This window comes from Hyla sarda, chromosome 6 (assembly GCF_029499605.1).
Source record: "Hyla sarda isolate aHylSar1 chromosome 6, aHylSar1.hap1, whole genome shotgun sequence".
NCBI lineage: Eukaryota > Metazoa > Chordata > Amphibia > Anura > Hylidae > Hyla > Hyla sarda.
Genome location: NC_079194.1, coordinates 288,156,668 through 288,171,771, shown reverse-complemented (window position 1 = coordinate 288,171,771; position 15,104 = coordinate 288,156,668). Strand labels below are relative to the sequence as shown.

At 42.9% G+C, this 15,104-nt stretch overlaps 1 protein-coding gene across 8 annotated transcripts in view; it reads left to right on the top strand.

Annotated features, from left to right (window-relative positions):
- The window catches only part of PHF21A (PHD finger protein 21A), a 195,111-nt gene that overhangs the window by 93,931 nt on the left and 86,076 nt on the right, over positions 1 to 15,104 (top strand). Inside the window, exon 1 of one of the 8 annotated variants that reach the window (XM_056527637.1) lies at positions 14,924 to 15,044. The exons of the other annotated variants lie outside the window; for them this stretch is intronic. The gene's annotated coding sequence lies outside the window, so the exon portion shown is untranslated. Of the gene's footprint in view, positions 1 to 14,923; positions 15,045 to 15,104 lie in introns of those variants that run through there. 8 annotated transcript variants of the gene reach the window in all.

Genomic DNA, 15,104 nt, shown 5'->3' with positions numbered 1-15,104 from the left:
TGCTTGTCTCGGGAACTGCACAGAGTAAAAGGTTTGCTATGGGGATTTGCTTCTTAACTGGGCGGTTCCCGAGACAAGTGTCATCAGAGAGCACTTAGACAGAAAAAAAAAAAAAAAACTCAACTTCATCAGCTCATAAGTACTGAAAGGATTGATATTTTTTAATAGAAGTAATTTACAAATCTGTCTAACTTTCTGGAGCCAGTTGATATATACATTTTTTTTACTGGATAACCCCTTTAAATCATTGTAAAATGGTGTCACAGATGGCATTTATTGAGGAAAAATGCTGCTGTTTATTTTTTTTATGCTGGTTTTTGAGTCAAAGCCAGAAGTGGATCCAGCAGCAAGGAGAAGTATTGGTTCCTTCTTTTATTTTTCCAATTAATTTATTTAGCTTGAACCAAAGCCTAGTGTGTGTGTGTGTGTGTGTGTGTGTGTGCGCGCGCAATGCATTTAAACTCATTCAAGAATACAACTTGAATGTTGTGAGGCATAGTTAGCTTTATGCTGTGGCCAGTGATTAACTGCGTACTCCTGTGGAAAAAATTTATTTTTATTTTTTTTACATCGACTGGTGCCAGAAAGGTAAACATATTTGTAAATTACTTCTATTAAAAAATATTTACCCTTCCAGTACTTTTTAGCAGCTGTATGCTACGGAGGGAATTATTTTCTTTTTGAATTTCTTTTTTGTCTTGTTCACAGTGCTCTCTGCTGACACCTCTGTCCGTGTCAGGAACTGTCCAGAGCAGCAAAAGTTTGCAGTTTTCTCCTGCTCTGGACAGTTCCTGATACGGTCATCAGGTGTCAACAGAGAGCACTGTGCACAAGACAAAAAAGAAATTCAAAAACAAAAGAATTCTCTCTGTAGTATACAGCTGCTAAAAGGTACTGGAAGGGTAAAGATTTTTTTTTTAATAGAAGTAATTTACAAATATGTGAAACCTTCTGGGACCAGTTGATTTAAAAAAAAAAAAAAAAATTCCATCGGAGTACCCCTTTAATTCTGAAAACTGTAGGATTTTTTTTTTTTTTAACAAAAAATATAATAGTTTAGTAATTCTTGCGCACTGGGATAAAAAGTCACACAATTTTGCCTAATGGGTAAACCACAGAAAATTGTGTACTGAAGTGAAATTTCTGGAGATGTGCCCCTGCGGAAAAATGTATGCAATTCCCGGAGACCATTAAACCAATTTAGGGCATTCGCACATTATCAACCCAAAATATAGGTGTACAAAAATTGTTCACCTACACTACTGTTTCCAAACCAGGGTGCCTCCAGCTGTTGCAAAACTACAACTTCCAGCATGCTGGGAGTTGTAGTTTGCAACAGCTGGAGACACACTGGTTGGGAAACTCTATGATAAAGCTTCCAGCTACTATTATGCCTTTACTATTTGCTTGTTTTATATGTATGAAGTATTTGTTGACTGGTTTTCTTTAGAGAGCAGACATTAAAACCAATTCTGCATCATAAACATTTCGACTTTCTTCCTGAAAAGGGTTAAGGTCGAATCCTCTAGACTTGATGCTGACGTGATCCACTGGCTGGTGTTTCGGGATATAGAAGTGAAATGTCTAGTGTGAATAGTGTGACAGACTATAGTGTGCGCTGATTTGTGTGTCCCCAGAGAAGGAGGTGCAGGCCATTCTGCTGATATTACTGGTTAGAGGATACTTATCCTGACATTACAATTTAGAGCAACATAGTACATTACTGTGCTCTCTGTGCTTTTATGTGGCATGTTTACAGCTCCACTTCCTTTCAAATTGGCAATTGTTGTATTTCTTCATTTTTCCATGGCTGAAGAGGCTTTTGAATGCGCTGCCATTAGTGTTCAGCTCCAGGGAGGAGGGGGGGCGGGCCTTAATCGCGGCGCCCGCACTCAGCCGTATTCGGGAACCGTATTTAATGCAAGTCTATGAGCCGACCGGAGTGAACCGCAGCCTCCGGTCGGCTTCGTTTTCGGCCGTATGCGGTTTCCCGACCGCAGGCAAAAACCCTTCTGCAATTCATGTGAATGGAGACAGCTCCTGTCTATTGTTGTGAAAAGACTTAATCATTTTTATTTAAATGGGTATTCCGGGCAAAAACATCTTATTCCCTATCGAAAGGATAGGGGATAAGATGTCTGATTGCGGGGGGCCTGCCGCTGGGACCCCCCCCGTGATCTCCCTGCAGCAGCCCGCATTCTATTCGTAGCTGCGTCTACAGTTTTGGAAACCGCCGGGCTTCCGAGACGGGGACATCACACCATGCCCCCTCCATTAATTTCTATGGGAGGGGGCATACCGACCACAACGCCCCCTCCCATAGACATATAGACATGAATGGAGGGGGCGGGTCATCATGTCCCCGTTTCAGGAGCCCGGCGGTTTCCAAAACTGCAGACGCAGCTACGCATAGAATGCGGGCTGCTGCAGGGAGATCGCAGGGGGTCCCAGCAGCAGGCCCCCCGCGATCAGACATCTTATCCCCTATCCTTTCGATAGGGGATAAGATGTTTTTGTCCGGAATACCCTTTTAACTTTCCCAAAAAGACAGATTACCCATTGCAAATGTGGCAGAATACTGGCAGTATTTGCACCACATTTATTATAAAGTTTAAACACTTTCCCCTAGTATCTGGAAAAAGAGGCGTGCAAAAAAAAAGCACAAGATTTGGGTGCAGATTAAAGGGGTACTCCGCTCCTCAGCTACACTGCCCCATCCCATAGACTTACATTGAGGGGGTGGAGAATTACGTCGCGAGGCGCCAGCTCTAAGCACTTGGAAAATTTTGTTCTTAATGCTGAGCAGCGGAGTACCCCTTTTAAGCTATTTTACAGCTGGGAAAAAATATAGACTAGGTAATCTAGATTGGGGCAAGATTTAGCAAAACTTGTGTAGGAAAAGAGTGGTGCAGTTGCCCATAGCAACTAATCAGATCGCTTCTTTCATTTAAAAAAAAAAAAAAAACTGAATAAAAGAAGCAATCTTTTTCCTACGGGCACCTGCACCACTCTTTTCCTATGCAAGTTTCCATAAATCTTGTTTTAGGTGTTTATTAATACCGTATATCCCGGCGTATAAGACGACTTTTTAACCCCGAAATTTCTTCTGAAAAGTCGGGGGTCGTCTTATACGCCGGGTATTGAGGTCCGGGATAGGAAAACTTCTGATTATCTGCCTAGGCCGGCTCTTGTGTGTGGCTGCAGGCAGGGGCCGGCCCGAGCAGGTAAAAACCAATACTGTATACCAAAAACAAGGGTGCCTCCAGCTGCTGTGAAACTACAACTCCCAGCACGGCAAAGGCTGTCCGGGCATGCTGGGAGTTGTAGTTTTACAACAGCTGGAGGCCCCCTAGTTTTTAGTATACAGTATTGGCTTTTACCTGCTCTGGCCGGCCCCCGCCTACAGCCACACACAGGAGCCGGCCCGGGCAGATAATCATAGGTATTCCTATGCCAGACCTCCCTGTGTCCCGAAAAATCATAAGGATGTCCGCCGGTCACTTACCATTCCCCGTCAGTGACGTCACGTGCCTACAACCATAGAGGCAGAGGAGCGCAGGACCAGGAGGACGCGCGCCGACCAGGGCCTGGGGAGTGACCGGCCGTGCTATCTTAAGTGATCCGGTCACCGCTACCTGGTCCCGGCACCTACTGCCATGGTCCATAGGCCATAGCAGTAGATGGTGACCCCGGGCCGGAGGAGCGGTGATCGGAACACTGTGGGGGCAGACCAGTACAGACATACAGCCTGCAGCCATACACTGTATATGGCTGGAAGCTGTATGTCTGTTGGGGGGAGCTGCCAATCTAATGTGGGGGGAGCTGCCTACTGTTGTGGGGGAACTGCCGACCTAATGTGGGGGAGCTTGCAATCTAATGTGGGGGAACTGCCATCTTAATGTGGGGGAACTATGCTGCCTACCTAATGTGGGGGGAACTATACTGCCTACCTAATGTGGGGGGAACATGATGCCTACCTAATGTGGGGGGAACTACAAGGTACTGTACATCGCGGTAGAAGGGGTAGTCTTATATGGCGAGTATATCCCAAACTCTATATTTTAACTGTAAAAGCTGGGGGTCGTCTTATATGCCGGCATATACGGTAAATCTATTGCATTTGTCTAAGGGGGAAATTATCACTGGTTTTATCCAGTCTTTTTTTTAATTGTAATTTACGGCAAATTTCGGCGCAGTGGTTGAAAATAGCTGTGACTTTTTTGCGCAAACTCAACTTTGACCACACTTAGCAAAGTATCTAAGATGTAGACAAGTTTCTATTTATGAAGATCTGGCACCTTTGATGAATATGAGGGAAGTACACACTTCCAGGTAAATGGGGGAGGGGGTTAAACATGCATTTATTCTGCAAAGCATTTAAACACATAAAATATACACATTTTCTATCCCCATAGTTGTAGAGAAATAGCACAATACAGCTTTATAACAAGCTATTATATATTATATTCCAGAATTATTTCTTGGGTTATGCAAGTAAAGCTCCCTCTTCATTGTTCTGGAAAGAAAGAGTGTCAATAAATAAATAAAATAACCCTTGTACAGTCTGACCCCTCCCAGGCATTAAAGTGTAATCCCAGCTGCAGTCTTGAACATATTTACATAAAAATCATTTTCAGCCCTCTTTCCCTCTCCGCATACATGCTGTGTCAGTCCGGAGCTTCCACCATGGTGTAAACTTTTTAGAGCAGAATTCTTCTCCCTTGCTCGGGAATGCAGTCGGATTATTTGCTAAATTGTAGCACTAAAATAACAGGGGGTAGATCTGTAGCACCCGCTGTTTGCTTGTTATTCTTGCTAGGCTCAGATTGCTAATATAGGAGTTTGCAGTATATTTTGGTGTAATTAGGTCCCATCAGATCTGCAATTTAATTGTGTTATTGTCTCCCATGATAGACCCTCAATCAGAAGGTTATTTTACTACCGGCCGTAGTTACAACTATTTTCTGCTCTAGTTCTTTTCTCTTATCGCCATCTACAAACACCTCAACCTGGATGCTCTAGGCCCCATGTTACATCCCTCCAGGTTAGTTCCTTTGCAGGTGATGACACATTTTAAGGCCTCTGTGTGAGGAGTTTGTGACAGTGCAGACCGCAGACGTGAGCAGCATCACAAATGGAAGCCTGTAATCTGGGAGCGACAGCTATTTAAATACCATAGGAACTTATCCCGCTAAGGAGACAGGTGCCTGGTTACTTGCAGCAGAGTTATGTACCCGCAGATGTCATCGTATGATCGCTTTATTTTTGCGCTCAGTGGGCAGTCTCTTTTTTTTGTATTTATGCATTCTTGACCAGTCGTAAATGATGCAGCGTGCTCTGACTTAGCTTAAATGGATTTCCTGTAATTCTCTTTCTGTATCATTTCTGTCTCGCTTAGATCTGTGTGTCATCAGAAGAGCTTGAGGTTTATACTTTAATTATTCTTAAATTTCTCTTTCCTACTTGAAGGTCAAGCATATCTGTTGAGCGTCACTGAAAATAATTTGCATGTCAAACATGGCTAATTATATAAAGCCTCTTGCTCCATTTCAAAAGTGTTTTCTAATTTAAATCTTTATAGCCAACAAACCATAGAGGAGAGGCCCTAAGAAAACCGGTTACTTTATTACCTTAACAGGTAAACAATCAGTCTTCACGTGAACACTGTGGGGATATCGGGAATCGGAGGAGGGGTGGGGTAGTGTCTATTGCCCATTTCCCGCACCCCTTGTCCCATTTCCAATATCCCCACAGTGAACACTTGAGGACTGATTATCATTGTTTACCTGTTCAGATTACATATTTAGGAACCTTGTATATAGTGCCTTTCAGGTAACCTTGGCTCCCTGGTTAAGTCTATGTTGTTGAGCTGCACACCTTCACTTTTTAGATTTTTTTAATTATGTTTTAGGAAACAGGTGACATAAATGTACGGCGCTGCCACCTGGGTTTTGGCGCACAGTGAAGTACATGTACGTTGCACTCTACAGTCCTTCTATGAAGTGAATGCAGGAACTGCGCTCACTGTACAGACTGAGTGATCCACTCAAATTGAATGACTGACAAAGGAGATATCTGGCGAAATATAACTTATCCCCTATCCTGTGGGATAAGTTATTTTTCGTCAGAGTACTCCTTTAAGAGGTTTCTGATGAGGTGTGGCACAGACTACATGTCCAATCGCCCCCAATGTATTTGTGTGTTTTCTCCTGCTGTAGTCCGTGTTGGTCTCGCAGACGCTACTAGGAGAGTGCAGTTCACACTAAGTAATGCTATGCAATAGCATACTGGGTTTTAAAGGGGTTATCCAGGAAAAAACTTTTTTTTATCTATCAACTGGCTCCAGAAAGTTAAACAGATTTGTAAATTACTTCTATTAAAAAATCTTAATCCTTTCAGTACTTATGAGCTGCTGAAGTTGAGTTGTTCTTTTCTGTCTAAGTGCTCTCTGATGACATGTGTCTCAGGAACCGCCCAGTTTAGAAGCAAATCCCCATAGCAAACCTCTTCTACTCTGTGCAGTTCCTGAGACAAGCAGAGATGTCAGCAGAGAGCACTGTAGACAGAAAAGAACAACTCAACTTCAGCAGCTGATAATTATTGAAAGGATTAAGATTTTTTAATGGAAGTAATTTACAAATCTGTTTAACTTTCTGGAGCCAGTTGATAGTTTTTTCCTGGAATACCCCTTTAAGGACCAGGCCCATTTTGCCATTAAAGGAGAACACAAGAATATAAAAATTGTCCTCCATACCTCTGGTAACCGGCTCCGGTCTCCGCCGCGATCCTCTTCCTGGTTGCCAGTGGTCGGCGAGTCATACTGTACTCAGCGAATCACCGGCTGCAGTGAAGTCCCGACTCAGCCGGCGATAGGCTGAGCGGCAGTGTGAAAACGTGTGAAGACACCCAATTCTTCACTACACCGGCACCTGCTGCCGGCGATAGGCTGGGCTTCGCAGCGGTTGGTGATTGGCTGAGCGCAGTATGATTTGCCGACCACTGGCAACCAGGAAGAGGATCGCGGCGGAGACTGGAGCCGGTTACCTGAGGCCCACAGGGGAGCGGAGGAAGGTATGTACATCTTTATTTTTTTTCTGATGGCAGTATGGGGAACAATTTTTATATTCTGGAGTTCTCCTTTAAAGACCAGACCAATTTTATTTTTGCATTTTGGTTTTTTCCTCCTCGCCTTCTAAAAATCATAACTCATTTATATTTCCATCCACAGACACATATGAAGGCTTGTTTTTTGCGTCACCAATTGTACTTTGTAATGACATCACTTATTTTACCATAAAATGTACGGCGCAACCAAACAAATTTTATTTATGTTGGAAAATTGAAAAGAAAACAGCAATTTAGCAAATTTAATGTTTTCACGCTGTACACTTTCTGTTATGGTTGTCGTAAACGTATTGACCCTCAGAATATATATATCAACATGTCACTTTTACCATAAGGTGCACTGCGCAAAAACTACATTTCCCAAAAAGCTGCTGTGTCCTTAAAGGACAACTGCAGTGGTACACATTTATATATGCCCGTGCCTCGAAAATAAACAAAATAAACTCATACATACCTTCCTACGAGCCCCCGTTGGTCCGGCACAGGCCTCATGGTCCGGCAGTGCTGATGTCATTCCACTTCCTGGGGACGGGGACGCCGCAGAGCCGTCGGCGTAGCACTGGCCGTAGCGATGTCCCGCCCTGGTCGGTGATAGGCTGAGCCCACTGTCATGTAAGAAGCTGGCCAGAGCTCTTTACATGACAGTGGGCTCTGCCTATCACCAGCCGGGGCGGGACATTGCTACGGTCGATGATACACAGACGGCTCTGCGGCGTCCCCGTCCCCAGGAAGTGGAATGACATCAGCACTTCTGGACCATGAGGCCTGTGCCGGACCAACGGGGGCTCGTAGGAAGGTATGTATGAGTTTATTTTGTTTATTTTTGAGGCACAGGCATATATAAATGTTTACCACTACAGTTGTCCTTTAAGAAGTTAAAGGTATTTATGTTAAACTGAATGTATCACAAATTAAGAAAATAAACAAAAACATGGCTGCACATTTTATAAATTAAACAGACTTGTCAGCACAATGTAAAAAAAAATAACTAACACAAGATTGTATGTATACGTTTTGATCAGATTGTATGAGCCCACTTGCTAAATTCACAGCCCACATATTTCAGGTGGATTCCGAACCTAAAGGGTGTAGCGCTGTGCAGTGCTTACAGGGGGGAGTCCTGAGACCTGAAATATTTTGCGGCCGGCATCACTTCAGATGGATACGTCACTAGACATCATTGACTGCTCTATGAACTGCGTGCGGCAGGCTGACCCTGCACAAACTCTACCCCGCTGCATGTGTAGCAGAGCTGGGCATACTTTTTTTTATGTATGCATTTTGGTGATAGAGCACTTACCTATAATGGGCATGCTGGGAGTTGTAGTTCTGCTACAGCTGGAGGAACACTGCTCCATTCATTTAACACAAGTTCTTAATCCTGCTCTGCAGTTCTACACAGTTTGGTGTAAACCTCATCGTACCGCAGTCACAAATGTTCTGCACTTAATTTCTGGAGCATTAAGTGCCATTTTCGACTTTTTTAGAATAACGTACGCTCTAATTTAATGTACAAAATGCCATTACCATAGCAACAAGAGGCAGTGGAAGGAATAAATGAAACTAATAAACCAATGCCTGTCACTTCCTTCTAGCAGGAATCAGTCTTGTGAATGTACTTGTGGGCACACAAAGTAGTGACTAGTCAGTTTTGCATCCTTTTTTTTTTTTTTTCCCCTCCATAAAGCTTTGCACAGTTTATAACACTCTCTAACCTAATTTGGTGGTTCCCTCAAGAACAACGAATACAGTCTCAGTCCCACATTGAAGACCTTTCAACTATCTAGGAAGCACTCTGCTCTTTACTTACAAGGGGCAAGAACACCCCCCCCCCCCCCGCCAAACATTTGTCTACAGATGGGTACAAATTCTGACTCTGCTTATAATATATAATCCCTTGTTATATTTTAAGGGTGTTTACACGGGCAGGATCTGCTGTATATTTTTGCTGCATATTTTGTGCAGCTGATTTTGCTACCCATAAATTTCAATGGGCAGCAAAATCAGCTGCACAAAATACAGTGGTCCCTCAACATACGATGGTAATCCGTTCCAAATGGACCGTCGTTTGTTGAAACCATCGTATGCTGAGGGATCCGTGCAATGTAAAGTATAGGATAGTGGTCTTCAACCTGCGGACCTCCAGATGTTGCAAAACTACAACACCCAGCATGCCCGGACAGCCAACGGCTGTCCGGGCATGCTGGGAGTTGTAGTTTTGCAACATCTGGAGGTCCGCAGGTTGAAGACCACTGGTAGAGGAAGTAGTACTCACCTGTCCCCGCCGCTCCAGACCATCACCGCTGCCCTGGATGTCGCCTCCCATCGCTGTCGCCACGTCCCCAGGGTGTCCCCGACGCTCCGGTAAGGCCTCTGCTTCCCCGGCATCTTCTCTCTCAGTCGCCGCCATCGCGTTGTTATGCACGCCGCTCCTATTGGATGACGGGACGGCGTGTGCAGCGATGTGATGACGATGGAGAGCGCCGACGATGCAGGGGATCCCGAAAAGGACGCTACGGAGCCCCGAGGACAGGTAGGAGACCTTCACCGGAGCTCACGGGGCACCGTAAACTGCTATCCGGCGGCAGCTGAAGCAGTCTGTGCTGCCGGAAAGCCGTTTATGCGATGGCCCCGACATACAAAAGCATCGTATGTTGAAATGATTGTATGTCGGGCCCATCGTAGGTCGGGGGGGGGGGGGGGGGTCACTGTATGCAGCAAAATATACAGCAGATCCTGTACATGTGAACATACCCTGAGGATAGAGTATTGATTTGAAGGGAAGCTGCCTCCAGTAGGTGCTAGTGAAGCAAAAAAATAAATAAATAAAATTTAAAAATGTAAATCCTGGACTGTTTGTGGGCCTTGAGGGCTGGGTTGGGGGCCTCTGCCATGGAGCATTGAATGTCTTAGAAGACTCCAATTGCCAGTTTGGTGGTCTGCTCAAGGAGACACATTATCTCTTCATTCCGTCAGAAAGACATGCATGACGGAGCACTAAATCCATCCCTGTTATCTGTAATGAAATCCATCATGGTGTCTGGCATTTTGACAGAAATAGTGCTGCATACTATTTTTTTTTTCTCTCCTCGACAAAATATGATGGAACCTGATAGCCCCAGAGCTGGTATGATCGATGCCCCAATACCCCTCGTTTTATTGTAGATGATGGACAAATGTTCTCACAAGGATGCTGGGTAACCCTCCGTCAGACTACAGTTTTGACAAGATGTCAATTTATTTTTTTCCTGGTTACTATTTACCGTCACTGCCAATTTCACAATTTTGTTCTTGTTTCTGTCTGTATTGTCATTTGCAGAATTATTCATTTTGTGTCGCCCTGTAGATGCAGAGTTGTCTGAAGCCTTTTACTTTTGTGTTGACCCCATTTTATTCATACCCGTTTTTGTTATCTTTTGTGCTCCACATTCTTAGTATTCGTAAAGCGTTTAGTTAGATTGTTGCAGAAAATAGAGCTGAGTATCTGAAAGTAGAAATTATTGGCTTAAATCTGGAGGGGCTTTGTATAGCATCACTAGTCTCTGCTCCCAGGGTTTGTCAGGTGCACCAGTTTTATGTGCAATTTTGAAAAGGGTTCACCAAAAAGAAATGTTTTTTTAGTGTAACCATGTGAGTCCAGTCAGAAATTTGACCTAAAAAAAAAACACCTTTAGCAGATATAGGGCAGTCTGTGACATAATTCCACAGCTAAAACATGTCTACTCTTGGCATACCTCCTGGATCCCTACACACACAATATAATTTGTTTGTGTTACTTAAGCCACAAAAACAGCAACAGTGTGTGTACTTTATAATGTAGTTTTTGTAACATCCCCCTATAGTGTTTAAGTACATGTTTTATTTTTTATTTTTTTTTATTTTGTTGGTAGTTGTGGTGCTCTCATTGTGAGTCATGTGAATCTTAGATCATGTGAATCAGGGATTTCTATTCAAGTATGTGAGACTAAAAGCAGCCAGAAATGCAATTCACATTGTCACATTTAAAGGGGTGTTCCGGCGAAATTTTATTTTTAACTGTGTAATAAACCTATATTGGAAAGTTAGGTAATTTTACTGCCTTTTTGTCGTCTTTCATGCTGTTGGAAGCCAACAAGTTGTCCTCAATCAATTAGTAAGGCACCCCAAAACAAAGCAAAGGCTTTCTATTTGCCTTTGATGCGAACTGTGTGCTCTGTTGTCTTGTGTATATCCTGTAACAGACTTCCTGTTCTTGTGTATACTCTAGCCAGAAATTCAGCCAACTCTTATGTCTCCCACTTTACCTTCCTGACTGTAATCCCACCCACATAGTGGCTGAATTCCCAGCTAGAGTGTATAAGAACAGAAAGTCCATCACAAGATAGACAGTATGTTGAGCCAATACACCAACTAAAATTTCTGTCGCCTAGAAATCTACATAACTGCTACCACTGTTATGTAGCTGGAGATCCAGGGGGCAGCGCTAGGACCTCACATTCTATTAGCAGATCTGCTCAGAAATGCATTGCAGTCTATGGGGACAGCAATGCTGTCTGCACACTGCCCCCGGGATGTCCGTCGAAAGTTCCGGCTGTAGATTCTGTGGTGTGAACCCCACCTGATAGTAGCCCCCAGTACCGAAAATGCTTGTCCGTCCGGCTGCATCGCCCAGTTTCCCACTTTCTCCCCTCATAGTCCTCATAGTGTGTGTGTGTGTGTGTGTGTGTATATATATATATATATATATATATATATATATAATCATTATGCTTGAAGGAGTTAAAGTCTCCTGACGCACAGAACTGTTTTGACATCCGTGTCTGCTATACCGTCAAACACATGTAAGTCTGCAGTAGTCTTCACGGAGTTGTGCCATTATTATGATCATAGGCAGAGTTGTGCACCGAGATGAAAACAGCTTTTAAATGCATTCTTTCTCTCGTGTTTTTTCCCTCCTAGCAAGCTCTTTTAGTATGCATAGTCACAGGTTTCCCTACTGTTCTAGTGTACATAAGGAAATTGATCATCGGTCTCGGGATATTTTACCATTGATAAGTGTCTTTTGTAAAAATGACCCATCTGTGTTGCCATAGAAACAAATGGCTGACATACAGTTCCCTCTTGTACTTGCTGGCAGAAGTGCTTAAGGAGGGCGGTAAGGAAAAGCAGTCTTGCAGCTTGATTGACAGACAGCTGGAGAGTTCTGCTTCACTGTCTCTCATAAGGTCGATTCTTATGTCCTCCAGGCCTCGTCTATGAAAGATTTCAGAACAACGTGTCCCCGTGCCATGTGCATATGTATGCTGTATGTCCCCTGCAGCTTTTAAATGGAGAGGATTTTGCTTAATATTAAATAAATATATATATTTTTTTATTACGATCTTTTGAAATCTCTTTATGTGTATCCTAAATTGCATTAAAGGAATACTTTTGGTGTTGTACAACTTATCAAAGTGTCTGATCGCAAGGGGTCCGACTGCTGGGACCCCCCCCCCATGATCGCCTGCTTGGCACTCCAGCTCTTATTACAATTACAGAGCTCTCCAAACATTTCTTTTAGGGTACGTTCACACAGAGGATTTACGAGCGTGTTTCCCGTCATGGGTTTGAACTGCTGCGGGTGTTGTAATCTGCTGCGGAAAATCTTCCGTGGAACACCTGCAGCGGGAAGCACACTCGTAACCCTCCAATGTGAGTGTACTGTTCCAAATTATAAGCACATTTTATCGCACCCCCCTTATAACCCTCACATGGAGAGAACGCCAAAAAAAAATAGATTTTTTTTTTTTATCGCAATCATAGTTCTTCACTTTCTCCAGATTTTAGAAAAATAAATACCATGCCCAAATCGGTTAGTATTGCATAATTTTAGTCATTAAGGGGGAGGTTTATCAAAATCTGTCCAGAGGAAAAGTTGCCCATAGCAACCAATCAGATTGCTTCTTTCATTTTGCAGAGGCCTTTAAAAAAAAAAAAAAAATATGAAAGAAGCGATCTGATTGGTTGCTATGGGCAACTCAGCAACTTTTCCTCTGGACAGGATTTGATAAATCTCCCCCTAAAATCTTTCACACTCTCACATTATGGACAATAGAAACTAACCATTGCCGCAGTAACAGCAGCTAAGCATAGAAGAATAATGTTTGATGTTGAGGGCCCTCATTTACTAATCAATCTGTATACAAAGATTTAATATTTACGCCTTAGTTAATCCTTAAATCAATCTAAGTAAAATAAATAGCAGTCAAGCTTTCTTGTAAATACTGGGTTGCGTTTTGTTCCTGACACCGGAAACGCAATTTGTTTTCTTCAGTGTTGCTGCTTTTTTGTCTCTTGTCCCATTAAAAGTGTACTCCGCCCCTAGACATCTTATAAGATGTCTGATCACAGGGTAGTTCTGCAATATCTGGCCCTTCAGGTGTTGCAGAACTACAACTCCCAACATGCCTGGACAGTATGGGCATGCTTGGAGTTGTAGTTTTGCAACATCTGGAGGGCTACAGTTTGAAGACCACTACTTCGCGGTCTCAAAACTGTTCTTCCCCAGATGTTGCATAACTACAACTCCTAGCATGCCTTTTGGCTGTCAGTGCATGCTGGGAGTTGTAGTTTTGCAACAGCTGTAGGCACACTGGTTGGGAAACACTGAGCTTGAGTCTGTTTCCTAACTCAGTGATTCCAACCAGTGTGTCTCCAGCTTTTGCAAAACTACAACTCTCAGAAAGCACTGACAGACCGTACATGCAGGGAGGTGTAGTTTTGCAACAGCTGGAGGCATGCGGGTTGGAATCACTGAGACAGTCTGTATCCTAACTTATTGGTTACCCACCAGTGTGGCTACAGCTGTTGCAAAAACTACAACTCCCGGCATGTACGGTCTGTCAGTGCATTCTGGGAGTTGTAGTTTTGCAACAGCTGAAGGTTTGGGGTGCCCTCCCCATGTAAATGTACAGGGCTTAGTCTTTTTCCTTCTACAAGTTTGAGCTGTGACAAATTTTCCGCCGCAGCTCAAATTCCCAGCAGAAAACTCACTGTGAACCCCCGCCCATGTGAATGTACCCTAAAAACAATACACTACACTACACCACACCTCTGTTCTGGCAGCATGGGGGCATAGCATGAGGGGTGTTTCCAAAATACTATGTCATGTATTATTTTTATTTATTTATTTTTTAAAACTCTTCTGGCATCATGAGGGCTTCCTAAATGCGACATGCCCCCCAAAAACCATTTCAGCAAAATTCGCTCTCCAAAAGCCCAATGTCGCTCCTTCCATTCTGAGCCCTCTAGTGCACCCACAGAGCACTTTACATCCACATATGAGGTATTTCCTTACTCGAGAGAAAATGAATTACAAGTTTTGGGGGGCTTTTTTTTTTTTTTTTTTTTTTTTAAACCTTTTATCCCTTTACCCCTTGTAAAAAAAATTTTTAAATCATGGGTCTACAATAACATATTAGTGTAAAAAATTTAGATTATTCTCCTCCATTTTGCTGCCAATCCTTTAAACATCTAAAGGGTTAACAAACTTCCTGAATGTCATTTTGAATACTTTGAGGGGTGCATTTTTCATAATGGGGTCCATCATTGGGGATTTCCAACATAAAGACCCTCAAATTCACTTCTAAACTGAACTGGTCCCTGAAAAATTCTGATTTTGAAATTTTCGTGGAAAATTGCTGCTATACTTTGAAGCCCTCTGATGTCTTCAAAAAGTAAAAACATGTCAACTTTATGATGGAAACATAAAGTAGACACATTGTATATGTGAATCAATATGTAATTTATTTGACATGTCCCTTTTCTTTACAAGCAGAGAGCCAGAGAAGTGACAAAAATTTACCACTAACATAAAGTAGAATATGTCATGAGAAAAATGAGTTGAGCCTTGATCCAGATTCTGGGTATTTGTTAAAGTGCATATTTAGGACATTTGAAAGGTAATGCAAAGTTTAAAATTCATTTTACTCTGGGTACTAACATGTTCTGAAAAAGCTACT